Here is a 17,545-nt window from a genome sequence, read left to right on the forward strand (position 1 = left end):
TGTCTTGAGAACTCTTTCTATACGTATAGTATGATAATTTTAAGTCAAAGGCCATTGAATTAATGAGATAAATATTATCAAGATTGAATTAGGAAACATTATACCTGGTTAGATGCCGCAGCAGAAAAACAAAAACACTATTAAGTGTCTTCTGCATTTTGAAAATGTGGATATTTAAGGCCTCATTTGATCAGTCAGTATTGGAAAGGATAGGGTGAATATAGCCTAACAAATGCTTCATTTGTTCTTTCCCCCCTGACCAAATACCAATTTTCTTTCACACTGCATCTTTATTAGGTTATCTTTCTTAGAGGTTGATGTAGATGAATTTATCTGTCTTGCAGAATGCATAAAGAGGATTTTCTCAGACATGTTGATGCTGAGCACATTGTTACATTTTCTCAACCTGTTATCCTGACATCTTTGAAAACATTTTTTTCCTAACCTGTTTTGTATTCAGTTAATGCTTTTATTTAAAGTGATGCTTACTGCCCACAATGGGGAATACATATATGCACTTAAAAGGAAAACACAAGACTTTCCACAGTTGTAATGTCCAAATCAGATTCTCAAATGATATAAACTGTTATCAACTGTAAAAATATAAAATAATTAGATTTTGACTAAATCTTTAGACAACTAAAGAGTGTGGCCATAGAGAGTTAATATGTTTGTATTATCTATTCCAATAACTTAGAACCTAGAAGGTAAGTAGACCACAGTCTCTAGGAAGTCATTAATGATTTTATTTTTTACTTTAAGCAATCATTTACTTTAAGAGATCTGTAAAAGTCATAATGTCTGGATATGGCTCCTGCTAATTTCTATTATACAAGGAATGCAACACAACATTCATCCAAACTCATGTTAATCCTCTAGCTTTATTGTGCTTTCTAGAATAATTTAATAAGCGACTGGAAGATTTTTCGTTTGTGTAAGAGAGCACAGGATTTCTTGTCAACTTTAGAGATATATTTAATAATAAAATTAAATTGTATATTTACTAGACCTCAGGGGATTTTATGAGTATAAAATAAATAAACAAACATGGCTCATGGGTCTATCATGACCCAGATGATACGTTTCTTGCACTCTACAGCATGCATTTTGCAAATGTTCCAAAGCGCCTGGTGCCTGTGGCAGTAAATGTACTAAGCCATCAGCTGGTAAATGACTTTGGAAATTAGTTGGAGGTTAATTCTCTGCCTCATTGGCCCCCCAAAGTGGACAAACTGTAATTGATTTTGATAGCTTTCACGAAGCACTTTTTTTTTCCTTGTGAATAATGAACGTGTACTCAGAGACATCCTCTGGTTATAAGAATAATTAAATGGTTATCAATGAGATGTCATTAAGAGTTTATGTTTTTGTGCTTAATAAATTCTCTCTACCTTTAATAGTTTCCTTGTTTTTAAAATACTAAAAATTCTTAATTGTTAAATGGTTTATTTTTTTATGTCAAATATTTTTCATTTAACTCAAATACTTTGAATTAGCACTGATATTCAATTTCTGCACATATTGTTATAGAAAAGAAGCAGCTAAAGCCACATACATCCATTTGTACCCATAACTTCATGGAGGAAAGAGCACAGGGTGGTCTCTGGGAAAGTGATATCCTCGTGCATATCTTTAGTTAAGAGGATAAAATTGATCAGGTAATGTTCACTTTCATAGATCTTGTTCAACAGTCATATGGAAAAACTAAGTCAATGTTTTTCTATTTAAATTAATTTCTCTAATCTTTTATTCATGAATCTATGATTTCTGTATCTTTTGCATAATCTACACCTGTATTTTACATAATCTAGACCTCTTAAAATCTGAATTGGATAGATAGATCTGGTAGGTCTTTAAAACATGCCAAGGAAGAGATCCTGATTTGTTTCGTGAAATGAAAAAATGTAAAATATCTAATTGCATTAGATGTAGGCTTGCTTTGTTGAGTGTGTTGAACTAACCCCCATATATTTGTCAAACCCATTGTGGGCATTTTGATTTAAGAAATTCTAGCCACAAAGATGCAGTAAAACAAAAGTTTTTGAGTGATGGATATTTACTAAGCATTTTATACATTATTTAATAATTACATTTACCTCTATTAGTAAACTCAGTTATTATTCCTATTTTAAAGATGGGAAAATAGAGACTTAGAGAGTGTAACTTACACAGGACTTCATAATAAGTGATGATACTAGAATTCTAACATAGTATGTCAAACTTGAGATAATTTATAAATCAATACAAGATTTTTAAAGGCAGATGAGATCGATATTTCTCAAATACTATGCCATGTTAACTTGTCCATTATCCAATATGATGTCTCCCAGAAGGCTTAGTAAAAATAAACCTAACCTATTCTTCATGAATGGTGCAAATAATAGAAAAAAAAAAGATTTGCTAATTAGTAAGATTCTTCTATATTCATGGGATTAAAATGTAGATTATAAATGCTACAAATAAAAGTGAAAAACTATCTCTGTCCACAGTAAGTTTACAATCCATCGAAAAATAGTAAAATCTGAACTACTCAGATAAATTTTTCTATTTTGATGACTAAAATGGCATAGTTAGGTTTTTATATTTATATTAAATATAATAATTTGGGGGGAATGGAGGAGATAATGTCATGATAATCATCTAAATAATGAGGAGATATATTTACCTGACTCAAGAACCCATCCTAAAACTATAAATCTGCCTTGCCAAGGAGGTTTACTACAATTTCTTCTTTTCCCTTCAATGCCTTTTATTTGTTTTCAGTCTGAATCTTTCATCTGATGAGGAATCGTTTATGTGATATAAAAAGATCATCAGAGCCAAACAGTTCTGAGAGATTCAAGCTGCACTTCTCAGGCCATCAACTTCCTTATTGTTAACAAAGGAAGGAAACTACTTAACTTTTATTATTAGCATGAGTTTAAGTGAGATAATGGCCATAATGCATCTAGAAGAATGCCGGAAGCTCAAAAGGTATGTATTAGTCAGCTCACGTTTCTATAATGAAAGATCATAGACTCAAACAACAGAAATTTATTTTCTCACAATTCTGGATGTTGGAAATCCAAGATCAGTGTACTAGCTACTGGTTCCCAGTGAGGATTCTCTTTCTGGCTTGCAGATGGCTGCCTTCCTATTGTGTTCACATATGGTGAGGAGAACGAGAGTAATGTCTTTCTTATAAAATCATCAAACTATTGGATTAAGACCCCACTGTTATGACCTCATTTAACCTTCATTACCTATAAGAAGCCCTATATTCAAATACAGTCACATTGGGAATTAGAACTTAAACATATGAATTTGGGACCTGGGAGCAAATCTACCTCAAGTATTTTGGAAATAATTTTTAGCAAATCATGATTAGCATGATACATTGCATCAACAAGAGAAAGGATAAAAACCATATGACCATTTTAATAGATGCAGAAAAAGCATTTGACAAAGTACAACATCCATTCATGATAAAAACTCTCAATAAAGTAGGTTTCGAGGTAACATACCTCAAAATAATAAAGGCCATAAATGAAAAACCCACAGCTAGCATCATCCTCAATAGAAAAACTGAGTCTTATCTCTAAGGTCAGGAACAAGGCAAGGATGTTCACTCTCACCACTTTTATTCAACATAGTATTGGAAATCCTAGTCACGACAATCAGACCAGAAAAAGAAATGAAAGGCATCCAAATTGGTAAGGAAGAAGTAAAACTTTCACTATTTGTAGATAACAGAAAACACTAAAAAACACTCCACCAAAAAACTATTAGAGATGATAAATGAGTTCAGTGAAGTCACAAATAAATATTCAGAAATATTTTGCATTTCTATACTAATAATGAAGTAATAGAAAGAGAAATTAGGAAAATGATCTCATTATAATTGCACTAAAAATAATAAAATACTTGGAAGAAGCTTAACTGAGGAGGTAAAGAATCCATACTCTGAAAACTATAAAACACTGATGAAAGAAATTGCATATGAAACAAACAAATGGAAAGAGATTCCATGCTCCATGGATTGGAAGAAAAAATATTGTTAAAATTTACCCAAAGAATACAAAAACTCCAATTTGAAAGGATGTATGCACCTCTATGTTTATTGCAGCATTTATTTACAGTAGCCAGATAATGGAAACAGCCCAAATGTCCATTGATAGATGAATGTATAAAGATGTGGTGTGTGTTGTGGGTATTGCGTGTGTGTGTGTGTGTGTGTGTGTGTGTGTGTGTGTGTATCACAATGGAATATTATTCAGCCATTAAAAGAATGAAACCTTGCCATTTGCAACAACATGGATGGATTTTGAGTATATAATGTTAAGTGAAATAAGTCAATCAGGGAAAGACAAATACCATGTGATTTCACTCATATATAGAATTTAAGAAACAAAACAAATGAACCAAAAAAAAAAAAAAAAACAGATTCTTAACTATAGAGAACAAACTGATGGTTACCAGAGGGGAGGTGGGGTGAGGATGGGTGAAAAAGTGAAGGGGAGTAAAAAAATACTCATCATGATGAGCACTGAGCAATGGAGAGAATTGCTGAATCACTGTATTGTTCACCTGAAACTAATATAACACTGTATGTGAAATAAACTAATTATAATTAAAAGAAAGAAAAAAATTTAAAATACTCATTGGTACAAGCTCCACTTTGGAAAGATGGAGATTGTGTGATATATTTTAGATCATCTTTCTGAAGGTGCCACCAACCGAGTTGCCCTGACTAAATTCCATGTCCTCCATGGGTCTATTTGTGAGGAAGCAAAGAGAACTTTTTCTTCCTTTATGCTCTTAACTCTGAACTGTGTTTGACCATGTCAAACACCGTGTCCTTAGAAGCCAGATAGAGCCACTAATAGGACTATTTGGCATAATAGCTGGGGGGTAATTGCTCTTCAGTTCTACAGATTTACTAGGAGACTATTATTGCTCTATTAGAGCTCTTTCAGAGCCAGCTGTTTAAGCAATGAAATTTTCTCAAAATAGGCTTTTACAGACAATTTTCCTCTTTATAATTGGTGCTACTGCCTCTATGAGCTCAGCTTTCTTTTTTTTTTTTTTTTTTTCTTTTCAGGTGGCTGATGGCTATCAGAGTTCTTTCAGAGATGCTGCAAAGGATTGAGTTTCATTTTCTCCCTCCCTTGACTACTTCAAAATAACTCATAATATAAGGAATGAGTTTTCACAAATGAAACTTGGCAGAAATTTGTAAAATAATAAACTAAATGTAAATTCTCCATAATATACAGTAACTGAAGTATTAAAATTTTTAGGTGGATTTTACAGCTATTTAACTCTAGGATAAGGCAGAAAAATGATCGGAAGGTATGCTAATATAGCATATTCAAACTAAAACAAAGGCAGAAAGAAAAACCCAGATAGTGTGTGTGTGTGTGTGTGTGTGTGTGTGTGTGTGTGTGTCAGAGCCAGAGCCAGAGATAGAGAGAGGGACAGAACGAGACAGAGAGAGAAAGAGAGAGAGAAGAGAAAGATGGAGGTAGAGGAGGAGGGAAAGATAGAGAGGGAAAAAGAATGATTTGCGACATGGTGTCAAGAAAAGAAAGATAATGCACAGAAAAATATATTCAGGGAACAGCCAAAAATTATACAGGTTGATGAAAGATATTAACCTTTAGTTTTCAGCAGCTCTACAATGTCATGTATGAAAATACAAGAACTATATCTAGACATTACAATCAAATTGCTGACAAATACAGAGAGAAAAATGTAAAATCAACCAGAGAAAAGAGACATATTTCCTTCAGGGGAAAAACAATGATTCTGAGATGTGGCTTCTCAACAGAAATAGTGGAAGTCAGAAATAATGAAACACTGTGTATCAATAAATTAAATAAATTAATTCCAATTCTAAACTATATAAATATGTCCTCCCAAAAGAAAGGCAAAATGGAAACAATTTCAGGCATTAAAAAATGTCAAAATTCATTGCCAGTACATATGTATCAGTAAATACATGAAAAGGGGTCCTTCAGACAGAGGTAGGCCCACAAAAATATGGAAAAAAAAAGATCCAAAGAAAAGTGAATGTGTGAATAGACATAAAGTAAAATTGACTTATAAAACATTACTACTAATATATTATCTCATTTCAATATATATATTGAACTTAAATGTATGTTAAAAATAACACAAATTGTGAGAGAAGAGGATGTAGAGGTAAGGTGACCTAGGTTACTGTGTTATTTGAGGAGTGGTAAAATAATAAGCCAAGGAAGCATTTTGTGATCTTTTTTTTTTTTTTTTTCATTTTGTGATCTTTAAAGTCAGTATGAAATGAATAGTGAAAGAACATGTAAGTAGTAGCTTGAGGGTGGGCAGGGTGGAAAGAGAATAACAAAAATATTGATTAGTCTAAATACAGGCAAGAAAAGAGAGAAAAAGCATGCAAAACATATGAATTCAGTAGAAAATAAATAATAAAATTTTATATAGAAACCGAAATACTTAATTTAAATGGATCAAACACTCCAATTAAAGATAAAGTTTGTGAGATTGCATAAAAGGGAAATGCATCTGTACTCTGCTACAAGAGTCCACTTAAAATATAAGACCGTAGTAGAAATATCTAGTAAAATAGATATATTTATGTTACCAAAAGAATCCAGGGAATCCCTGCGTCGCTCAGTGGTTTAGCACCTGCCTTTCCGCCCAGGGCCTGACCCCGGGGTCCTGGAATCGACTCCCACGTGGGGCTCCCTGCATGGAGCCTGCTTCTCCCTCTGCTTGTGTCTCTGCCTCTCTCTCTCTCCTCTGTGTCTTTCATGAATAAATAAATAAAAAATCTTTTAAAAAAAAGAATTCAAAACAATTTTTAACATACCAAAGAAACGTCCCTTTTTCTGACAATATCTATGAAAATTCTAGACTCCTAACTCTGGGAAACGAACTAGGGGTGGTGGAAGGGGAGGAGGGTGGAAGGTGGGGGTGACTGGGTGATGGGCACTGAGGGGGGCACTTGACGGGATGAGCACTGGGTGTTCTTCTGTATGTTGGTAAATTGAACACCAATAAAAAATAAATTCTAGAGCAAACATTATACATCATACTTCCTCCTGAGATCAGCAATGAGACAAGTAAACCAGCTATCACCACTTCACTCTGACATTTTCCTGGTGGTCCTACCCCAGGATATAAAGGAAATAAAAGACATGAGATTTGGAAAGAGAAAGCATTTTTTTTTTTGTGGATCACATGGTTATTTATGTTAAGTGCCCTCAAATTCTAGAGATGAATATCACAATTGTGAAATTAACTTAGACACCTACTGGAAACAAGAAAAATATTCAGTTAACTATATTTCTACAACTCTGAAATAAGTAGAAAATTAAGTTAAAAACTCTATTATGTGAACAATCAAAAACATTGAATTCCTAGGAGAAAATCTGATGAAAGATCTCAACTTAAAAAAAAAAAAGCAAGAGGTATTAAGTTCCTAAATAAATGGAAAACTGTTCTGCTTAACATATTGGAAAAGTCAGTATTCTATGTTCAACCAATCCCAATCAAAATTCCAGCTGATTTCTTTCTTTCTTTTCTTTTTTTTTTTTTTTTTTGGCAAAATTGAAGTTAACACTAGATACAAAATACTAAAGGGAATCTTTTTTAAAGATTATTTATTTATTTATTCATGAGAGACACAGAGAGAGAGTGTCAGAGACACAGGCAGAGGGAGAAGCAGGCTCCCTGCAGGGAGCCCCAGGTGGGACTCGATCCCAGGACCCCGGGGTCACAACCTGAACTGAAGGCAGATGCTCAACTGCTGACCCACCCTGGTGTCCCAAAGGGAATCTTGAACAGAGCGATCAAAGTGGAAGACTTACACTAGAAGATTTTATTTTTTTATTTTATTTTATTTTTTTCAGAAGAAACACTAGAAGATTTTAAAGCCGACTATAAAGTTGTAGAAAATAATACTGTGGTGTGGATACAAGATTAGATAAATGGGAAATTAATGCAGATTCTAGTGTCTAGACACTAGACGTGAAACACATGATAATACATTGCAGTGAGGAAAGGATGGTCCTTTCAGTGAATGGTGCAAAGACAATTAGATATCTGTATAAAAAAATCAGTTTGACTCCTACCACAGTTCATACAAAACAATGAATTTAAGATGAATATAGATTTAAATTTGAATGTTAAAACAGCAAAGCTTTTGGAAAGAAACAGTATTTTTGTGGCCTTAGAGTGGACAAAAATTTCTTAAATCCAGCACAAAACTTGGTACTAGATTTCATTTAAGTTAACAACTTTGGTTCATCAAAAGACACCATTAAAAGATGGGAAATGGAAGCCACCAAGTAGGAAGAGATGTTTACAATGTGTGTGTGCACATTAGACAAAGGGCACAAGGTAAGACTGTATAAAGAACTTTATACAGATCAGTTAGAAAAAATAGACATGACATTAAAAGACTATCCAAATGATCAATAAATATATAAAAAGGCCCTTGAACTTATTACTAATCGTAGAAATGCAAATTAGTCATAAAATATTATTACTAAAAACCCATAAAGAATGGCTAAAAATAAAAAAAAAAGAGAAAATGTCAAAATAACAACTTTGTTTTGAGTTTAAGAAAATGTCAAGGGTGTGGAGTAAATGGAACTCCTGCAGTGCTTGCATAAGTGTCCACTGCCACAAGTTGTTTGGAAAACTGTTTGTCAACATTTGCTACGGTTGAGCTGTCCACGTGCCCCTTTCCCCATGCTCTACGACCCAGCAGTTCACGTCTTTGGGGTATACTCAACAGAACTGTGTAGATAAGTTAACGGAAAGAAAGGTATAAAAGTGTTCACAGCAGGGCCATTAATTAGAGTCTACAAAGGGAAACACCCCAGATGTATATCAAGTGGAAAACTAGTAGATGTTACAAAGTGTGCATGCAACAAAATAATATGCTATAATATGCTAGAAGAACAAATAAACTGCTACTACGCAACAGCATTACAGTGACAATGTTGGGCACAGGAAGTCAGACGGGAACAATGCATACTGTGGGATTCAATTACTATAATGTTAAAAAGTGCTGGACACCCCTGGGTGAAGGTAACTAGGGAAGAAACTCGGGAAGACACTAGAGAAGAGGATGGTGGGAGTTTATTGGTTGCTGGTAATATTTTGTTTTTTGTTCAGAGAGCTGTTTACTTGAGTGTGTCTGTCCACTTTGTGAATGTTCATTAAACTGCACATTTGTATACAACTTACCACAAACATCAGAAAAATATCTGGAAATTATAGGTAATGAGTCAGAAGCAAGTGTTATTCAATAAAATGAAAAAAAAAAAAAAACCAAAGAAACAAAGACCAGTAAAGATGATTTATATCATTTTAAGACACATATCTTTGTAGACTGATAGAACAACTCTGAAAGTTTATACAATCTTCTTTTTCCAGTTAAGACCCTGTATCAAGTCTGCTGCTATGACCATTTTTACACATGCACATTTTTTGTTTCCATTAATAGTTCCTTGGATCTCTTTTCACTCCTTCCTCAAAGTCAATATAGTAGGTAGTGAGTGGCCTGTGTTCAACTCGTCATTTTATTTTATTTTAAAGATTTTATTTATTTATTCATGAGAGACACACAGAGAGAGAGGCAGAGACACAGGCAGAGGGAGAAGCAGGGTCCCTGCAGAGAGCCCGACATGGAACTGGATCCTGGGTCTCCAGGATCACACCCTGGGCTGAAGGCAGGCGTTCAACCGCTGAGCCACCCAGGTGTCCCTCAACTCTTCACTTTATCAGAACTAACCCACTTTTAATTTTGATTCTAATATTTTATTCAAAACAAAAAATGGTATGCATTTTTTATGCATTAAGTTTGCTCCGTGTTCTTAGATCTGTGTTCTCAATTGATTTTGCCTTATTTCAACTTTTTCTTTTGAGTCACACTGATATTTTCAATACATTATATATCAAAATGTATTGAAAATGTAATAGCTGCTAATTGTTATTACTATGAATTTATTTTCTACTTTTGTAAATTACCTAAAATCTAACACTTGGGAATCATATATAAAATTTATTTTTTAAATTTAAATTCAGTTAATTAAAATATAGTGTATTATTAGTTTCAGACGTAGGGTTCAGAGATTTATCAGCCTCATATAATACTCAGGTCTCATTACACCTGGGGGGGGGGTTCTCAATACCCACCTCATTACACGAGGTGCCCTCCTCAACATCCATCACCCAGCTACCCTACCCCCCAAAATCAATTTTTAATTGTTAATTTTGAAGTATTTATTTAACGTATAAGTAATAATAAAAAATGTTAATTGACACGGGGAGGGTGGCACAGGTGGTGAGGCAACTTTTGGTTTCAGCTCAGGTCATGATCTCAGTGTCATGAGGTGGAGCCCCGAGGAGGACAAGGGCTCCTCACTCAGTGGGAGTCTGCTTGGGTTACTCTCTCCCTCTTTCTGTCCCTCCTGCTTGTGTTCTCTCTCTCTCACTCGCTCGCTCTCTCACTTTCTCTCTAAAATAACTAAATCTTCTTAAAACTTAAGAATTTATTTATTTATTTAATTTTTAAAGATTTTATTTATTTATTCATGAGAGACTCAGAGAGAGAAAAAGGCAGAGACACAGGCAGAGGGAGAAGCAGGCTCCATGAAGGGAGCCTGACGTGGGACTCGATCCCAGGACTCCAGGATCACACCCTGAGCCAATGGCATGCACTAAACTGGTGAGCCACCCAGGGATCCCCTTAAGAATTTATTTTTAAAACATGTTAAGTAACATCATTGTGAAAATAGTATAAAAAGTTGTGGAAAAATGGACTTGTTAGTCTTAGACTCTACAACATTAGATATTTAACAAAAGAAAGAAGAACATAAAAGGGTCTGGATCATCCTAGTAAAAAGACTGCTATTTTAAGAGGATTTCCAAGTTTTTGAAGAATGTATAATCAGTAGACTAAAGGCTTATTTTGAGTTTACTTTTTATTTCCTACTAGACAATATGAAAAATAGAAGCAGGTTTTTAGCATAACAGAATATCTGATTTCGATGAAGCACAGTACAGTCCTTGACAATTAGGCAGTCAAAAATCATGAATGAATTAATGAATAAAAGAAAATGGTGAATATTTATAAAAGATGGTGAATATTCTCATTAAGTTGTGAATTAACTAAATTTAATATATACACAAATTTAATTACCAGATTATGAAACAAACTTTATCCAAGGAGCTCAAAAGCAGATTTATAATATTGTATATTCTTTGCTAGTGATGTTAACAAAATAAACTGAGGTCAATATTATAATATTTATTTTATAGACATAAAAAAAGGAGGGCAGACACACAAGAGGTAACACGCTGTCGGGATAGTCAGTGGGTAAAACCATGTGGTTTCACTATTTCCCATTGTATCTTTTTGCTCATGTATACAAAGTACATTCAATTTAAAAAGAAAATTCTTTCAGGAGATCTTTTCTGATGAAAATTAGTTCATATTACCAATGTAACAGTTGGGTCACCATGTATAGATATTATTACATTATATGAAGACAAATGAATCAAATTTTGCTGAACCATTTCCTTATCAGCATAAGGTTGACGAGCATTAGATCTGTGTGATATTTTCTCAGTGACTCCTAAACAGGAGCATGAAACAAACTCTCCTACTTCTCTTCTGGATATGCTCAACATAGCTTCATGTCCCCAATTTTCTTCAGTAAAATCTCTCTTCCAGCCAAAGTTCTTGGTCATCTATGCCCATGGTCGTCCTGTTCATTATACTCTAACACCAGCCTCACACATTGGTGTCTGAGATAAGGCTTAAGTGGATTGTCATTTACACCAAAACCTCATTGAAAGGAAAGTCTGTGCAAAGGGATTATGAAGGAGCTTAAGAAAAGACGAATTCTCGTGAGTCTTTTTATGTATTGTGATTGGAAGGTATAATGTTTCCCAGAAATTAAGCTTTTAACTGAAAGTGAAGAAGCCTCTGGGCCTCATCTCCATTTCCATAATAGGCTGACTTACTTAATCTACTCTTTTATTAGGTGCTTTAAATAAGAAGCTGTTTTTGTTTCCCCTGGATGCAATAAACTCTCTAAAAATAAGCTCAGGATCAGAATTATTTTTCTTTAACTCTCTTTTACTTTAGATATGTTAGGTTGAATAAATAGTCTATGTATTTAAGAGACAGCTCAAAACACTTCTTAATTGTGCTTTATGACTTTTTTCTCAAATAATCCAAGACATGCCTATAAATCCAACGGTAATATAAAAAAATTTTTATACATGACTTTGTAACTTACTTAGCATTAAAACATTTGTGTGTTCCAATTAAATTATTGAGCTAAAAGATTTTAGATGAATAAATATATGTATGAATTCTAATTGAATAATGTCGTTACATATTTAGCCACAGGAAACACAATAGCAGTCAATATAAATGTTTTTCAGTTTGATTAAAAGAAAATTTTTGTTTACTTACTGTGTAAATGGAATTCAGATGGGAATTTTTAGAAAACAGAATTCTTACAATAGCTTTTTATATATTGTGATCAGAATGTATAATTATTCCCTGAAATTAAGCCTTTTTAGCTGGAAGAGAAGCTTTTGGGTACCATCTTTATTTTCATAAAATCTTTTTTTTTTAAATATTTTATTTATTTATTCATGAGAGACACACACAGAGAGAGGCAGAGACACAGGCAGAGACATAGACAGAGGGAGAAGCAGGCTCCATGAAGGGAGCCCGACAGGGACTCAATCCCAGGACCCTGGGGTCATGCCCTGGGCCGAAGGCGGTACTAAACCGCTGAGCCACCGAGGCTGCCCCTATTTCCATAAAATCTGATTTAATTTACTCCTTTGCTCTGTTCTTTCAATGAAAAGAGAATTTTGTTTACCTTAGTTGTATAAAATCTAAAAATAAGTTCAGAAACAGAACTGTTGTCTCTTCTTTAACTCTCTTTTATTTTTGATACACTATATTGAACTAATCCTCCTTATTTTAAAGAAATCTCAAAGCAACCTCCAATTGTTATTGATATTTTATTGATATACTTTCTAATAATTCAGGTCATGTCCATAGCCAAAAGTGATTCGAATTTTAAAAATATTTATCTTTTCACAGATTTGTATCATATTTGACATTTTATATTTTTTCTCTCTCCTTTTAGAAGATTATTTATTTATTTATTTATTTGAGAGAGAGAGAGAGAGAGAGAGAAAGTGCAAGCATGGGTAGCAGCAGGGGAGAGGGAGAGGGAAGGGGAGAGAGAGAATCTCAAGCAGGGTCCGTGCTGTGTTTGGAGCCCTACATGGGGCTCTATCCTAGGAGTGGACATCATGACCTGAACCAAAACTGAGTCAGCTGTTTGATCCACTGAGCCACCCAGGTGCCCCTATCTTTTTCACTTAAAGCAGTTTCTTGAACAAAGGTATATGTTAAGTCAACATACAGATGAAAAACAATGAGGTGATAACTTTATAGCTTTTGCCATAGCAGAAAATAATTTTTGAAAAAAATCTGGCTTAAAGAGTTTTTGGCTACTTACCAGGTGGCATTCTGGAATGTGGAAATGGAAAGTGATTAGGATCTCTCCTCTAGATATTTAAAATCTAGTTAAAAGGGAAGTTGAATATAATAAGTTCTTTTCTCACAAAGAATGTAAAATGGCCTAAATGAAAAAAACTGAAGAAAGTGGCTTGAAAACTGAGGAAATAGAAAGTTTATCTTCCTGGGTTTAGGAAATGCCTTGTGGAACATGTGGCCAGAGGAACTGGAGATTGAGAGATTGTTGATAGAAGTAAAAATGTTAGTGTGGGCCATTGAGTCAAAGTAACATAAAACACCAGAACAAAGTGGTGGTGTGGGACTTTGATGTTTGTTTGTTTGTTCATTTGTTTAGTGTGAGGAATTTGCCAGACATGGAGGTAAAACTTAGAAGGAAGCAGATGGTTCTATAAATCTGAGGTTGAAGACAGAGGTTCCCATTTGGAACCATGTTGACCTTCCCCTCCTCTCCCTGCTCCCCTCCCTTCTCCTCTCTGCACCTCTGTTTCTTGCCCTGCTAGCTACTAGGCTTACAAAGATAAATAAGGCTGAATCAGTTCTCAAGGAGCTCACACATTATTTGGAAGGCAGACAATTTTAATGGAACAGGATATGTGTCATATTAAGCTATTAGCAAGTTCTATCAAGGGAGTGTCTGATATTTACTTCGGAAAATCAGGCAAAGCTTGACATATGGTGATGTTTCAACACTGTCTAGAGGGCATAATGTAGGCAACGTCCCAAGGGAAGGAGTGAAAATATGCCAAACTGTCAAACTACAGGCATCTTGATATGAGCACATATTGTATACATATGGGAGGAGTGGTGAGATAATAGCAGACCCAAAATTACTACATATGCCATTGTAAGAAATCTTTAAGATTTGCCCATACTTGATGGTATACCTTTGCAGGACTATTTGGGAAGGGCTATCAAATATATTTGTGTTTTAGAAGCAACTGTCAGATTAAACTGTATTAGAATGGGTCTAATGAGGGAGCGTGAGAAAAAAAAAATGGCCTTGGGTAGGTAAGCCAGATAAGACATAATGAGTGTCCAAAATATATCAGTATTTTATTTTAAGAAAGAAAAATTTGTATTTTTCAATCTGAAAAACTTCTGGGTTTCATAGAGTATAATGTAAAGCAGGCATTATATGAAAATTGGATAATTAATAGCCTTTGCATGCATACACACACAATTTAAATTTTTTCCTATTTCTTTAATGATAAAATGCAAATTATTTTTAAGTGTTATGGAATTCGCTTTGATCCTCAATTATTATTCTTAATTAATATCTCAATATTTTCAATTAATAGATAATAAAAGCTACTTTCATGCTAGGGTCTACCAAAAACCGAAGATCAGATTCAGGCTTGAAAGTATCACTGATGCATATTAATGTCCAGTTTTGTTTTTATTTATACAGATGGGTGGATAATGGTGTCATTCATGGAGATAAGGAACCCAGAAGGGAAGGGTAACATATTAGGTGTAGATGTTGAACTTAAAGTCCCTACAGAATGTCCCAAGAGGCAAACTAAATAAAAGGAGATGAGTGCCTTCGAGAAATGTCTGGATTTGATAACATAAACGTAGGATTTATCATCCTATTTTACTTACTATCCAGCTAATGATCACTGAGACCATGAAGTAGCAGTATGTATAGAGGGAGAGGGAGCTGAGCACAAAATTTTAAAAACAGTATCATGAAGAGAAAGCCATGAGTGTTATGAAGTAGAAAGAGTTAGACAGGAGAACTAGAAGACCAAGAGAGATATCCCAACATGCAAGAGAGAAAGGAGTGTGCCATCTCCTTAAAATGTTGTTTTGTTGTTTTTGTTTTGGTTTACTTTATCGTATTTTTTTTTTTTTTTTTTTTTTGGAAATCTCTACTGAGTTGCATCTACATACAATTATAGAAATATTTTATTTTAAATTAAAAGTAATTAGTTGCCCTCCTTATTAGTGAAATTAAGATAACAGTTAAAGCATAGAGTTTATGTGACATTTTATGAATGATATGACATTTGGTGTATGAATATATGACCCAGTTTGATGATATAAGGTGAGACTGAATAATTTGATGTAATCTTACCTCCATTATTTTCAGAATGTCAGGTAAAGTGTTCTCAGTGAGTAGTGCCTCAAAAAAAATAAGGTTTTAATATCTCTTAATCTGTAATACTTTGCAGAAATTGCTCACGGAAAGGAATCTTGCTTAATAAAGCTAACTTGAATTCCAATTATTAGAAGTCCAGTTTCTGATGAATTCACATTCTTTAAACATTTATAATTTGAAAGAAAATTGATGAGTAATAGTTAAACATCTGTAGCAAACATCCAATATTTTGACGTGTAATTCTAAAGCTATTCAAATTGATATGATTCTAAACTGTCATCTGCTCTGAAGATGTGCATTTTTCCTTTTGTTTGGATGTGAAACAGAATTTCCAGGAAATAAAATATTATTGCTGTTGAATCCATATAAAAATTAATAAAACTTTTGTTCTCGGTATTACATCTGCTATCAACTATGACTTGCTCTTTGATTTAAGGAACAGCAAATAAACAGCACAGACATTTTTAGAGACAGCTTCTAAACAGATTTTGGAGAAATTCCTGAATCTTCCCAAGGAGTAAGATTGGCTTTGCTCTTGCCTTTTGTCACTTAAACATCAGTGACTAAGAAAAGCATTTCATTCTCTGGGTGTCAGTCTTGAAAACTCTCTGGGCTCCAAATGACCAATTAGTGCCAAAGCAGTGAAGACACTTCAGTTATCTTGGTTTAGACAGTGAGCTGAGCTTCCACTTAAGGCTGTTAACAGCCCGATAATCAGACTTCTTTCTGAACACAAGCTAAGGCCTGTGACAGATCCTGGAGTTACAAGCACACCATTCATACGATATGTCTAAACTATGGTCTGTACGTGATACTATAGGATAAACATAACTTCCTTATTTTCTGTTTACTCCCTCTTTCTTTCTATATGATTTTTGTCGTGTAAATTCGTGCTGCAAAGAAAAGGCACATGTTAAAATGACTGAAAAATAAGTCCTGTCTTTAAGAATCGTCTGGTGTGTTTTATAAATAAATTCTAAATCAGTAAAGTAAAATTTGGATGTTTATCTACTCATTCTGTTCTCCACTTTCTTATCTGAAATAGTATTTTACCTGAGATTTTTATATGCTTTATTTTCATATTGCTTTTTCTTTATATATTTATTAGTGAAATACCGAAGTAAGATTAGCTGTGTCTTTGTACAGCAACCCCTAGAAAAACAATGCTATGTAAATTAATGAAGTTAATAAATGTGAAATACTTAGAATACAAGAAAGTGTATATAAACATGATTTTGTACTATGCTTAATCACTTTTATATACTTGCAATTATCCTATTAATGGGTTTAGTTGGTACTTGCAGCTTGTTCCAATATAATTAAGATATATTTTATCGTATTCTCAATTTTCACCATCAGGGTGATAATATAATTCTCTCCTGGTGTTATTATAGTCCATTTATATACACACTTTTCTGGACATGATCCAAATGGAGTACTTTATAGGAAATTAGAACATGACTCTATTTTTGGTTTTCAAGTATTTAATATGATATTTAAATTTACTTTATTTGAGGTAACAGAATCTTAAGTATTTTATACTTAAATTCACTCTTTTCATTTAAGTCTATTTTGAATTTTGAGAGTTTCAATTTATATAACTAAATTTCCCAAAAGATTTTCTGGAATCCCTGATTAGCTGATATATAGCCTCTTGATTTCTGCTTTTCTCACTATAGCAGAAATTTCTGGCCAACTTGAAGATTTAGTCTCGCCAGAATTCTAGGACCAACCCTGAATCTGATTGAGAGCAATTTCAGCAGCAAATCTCTCACCTACGAGACTTAGCACTTTCATAGTTAGCGTTTCTCTGAATGTTATTTTCTTATTTTCTGATGTTAGCTCTAATACCTACTCTTCTAGCTTATTGCCAAAAAGAC

This window comes from Vulpes vulpes, chromosome 7 (genome assembly GCF_048418805.1).
Source record: "Vulpes vulpes isolate BD-2025 chromosome 7, VulVul3, whole genome shotgun sequence".
Classification (NCBI taxonomy): Eukaryota; Metazoa; Chordata; class Mammalia; order Carnivora; family Canidae; genus Vulpes; species Vulpes vulpes.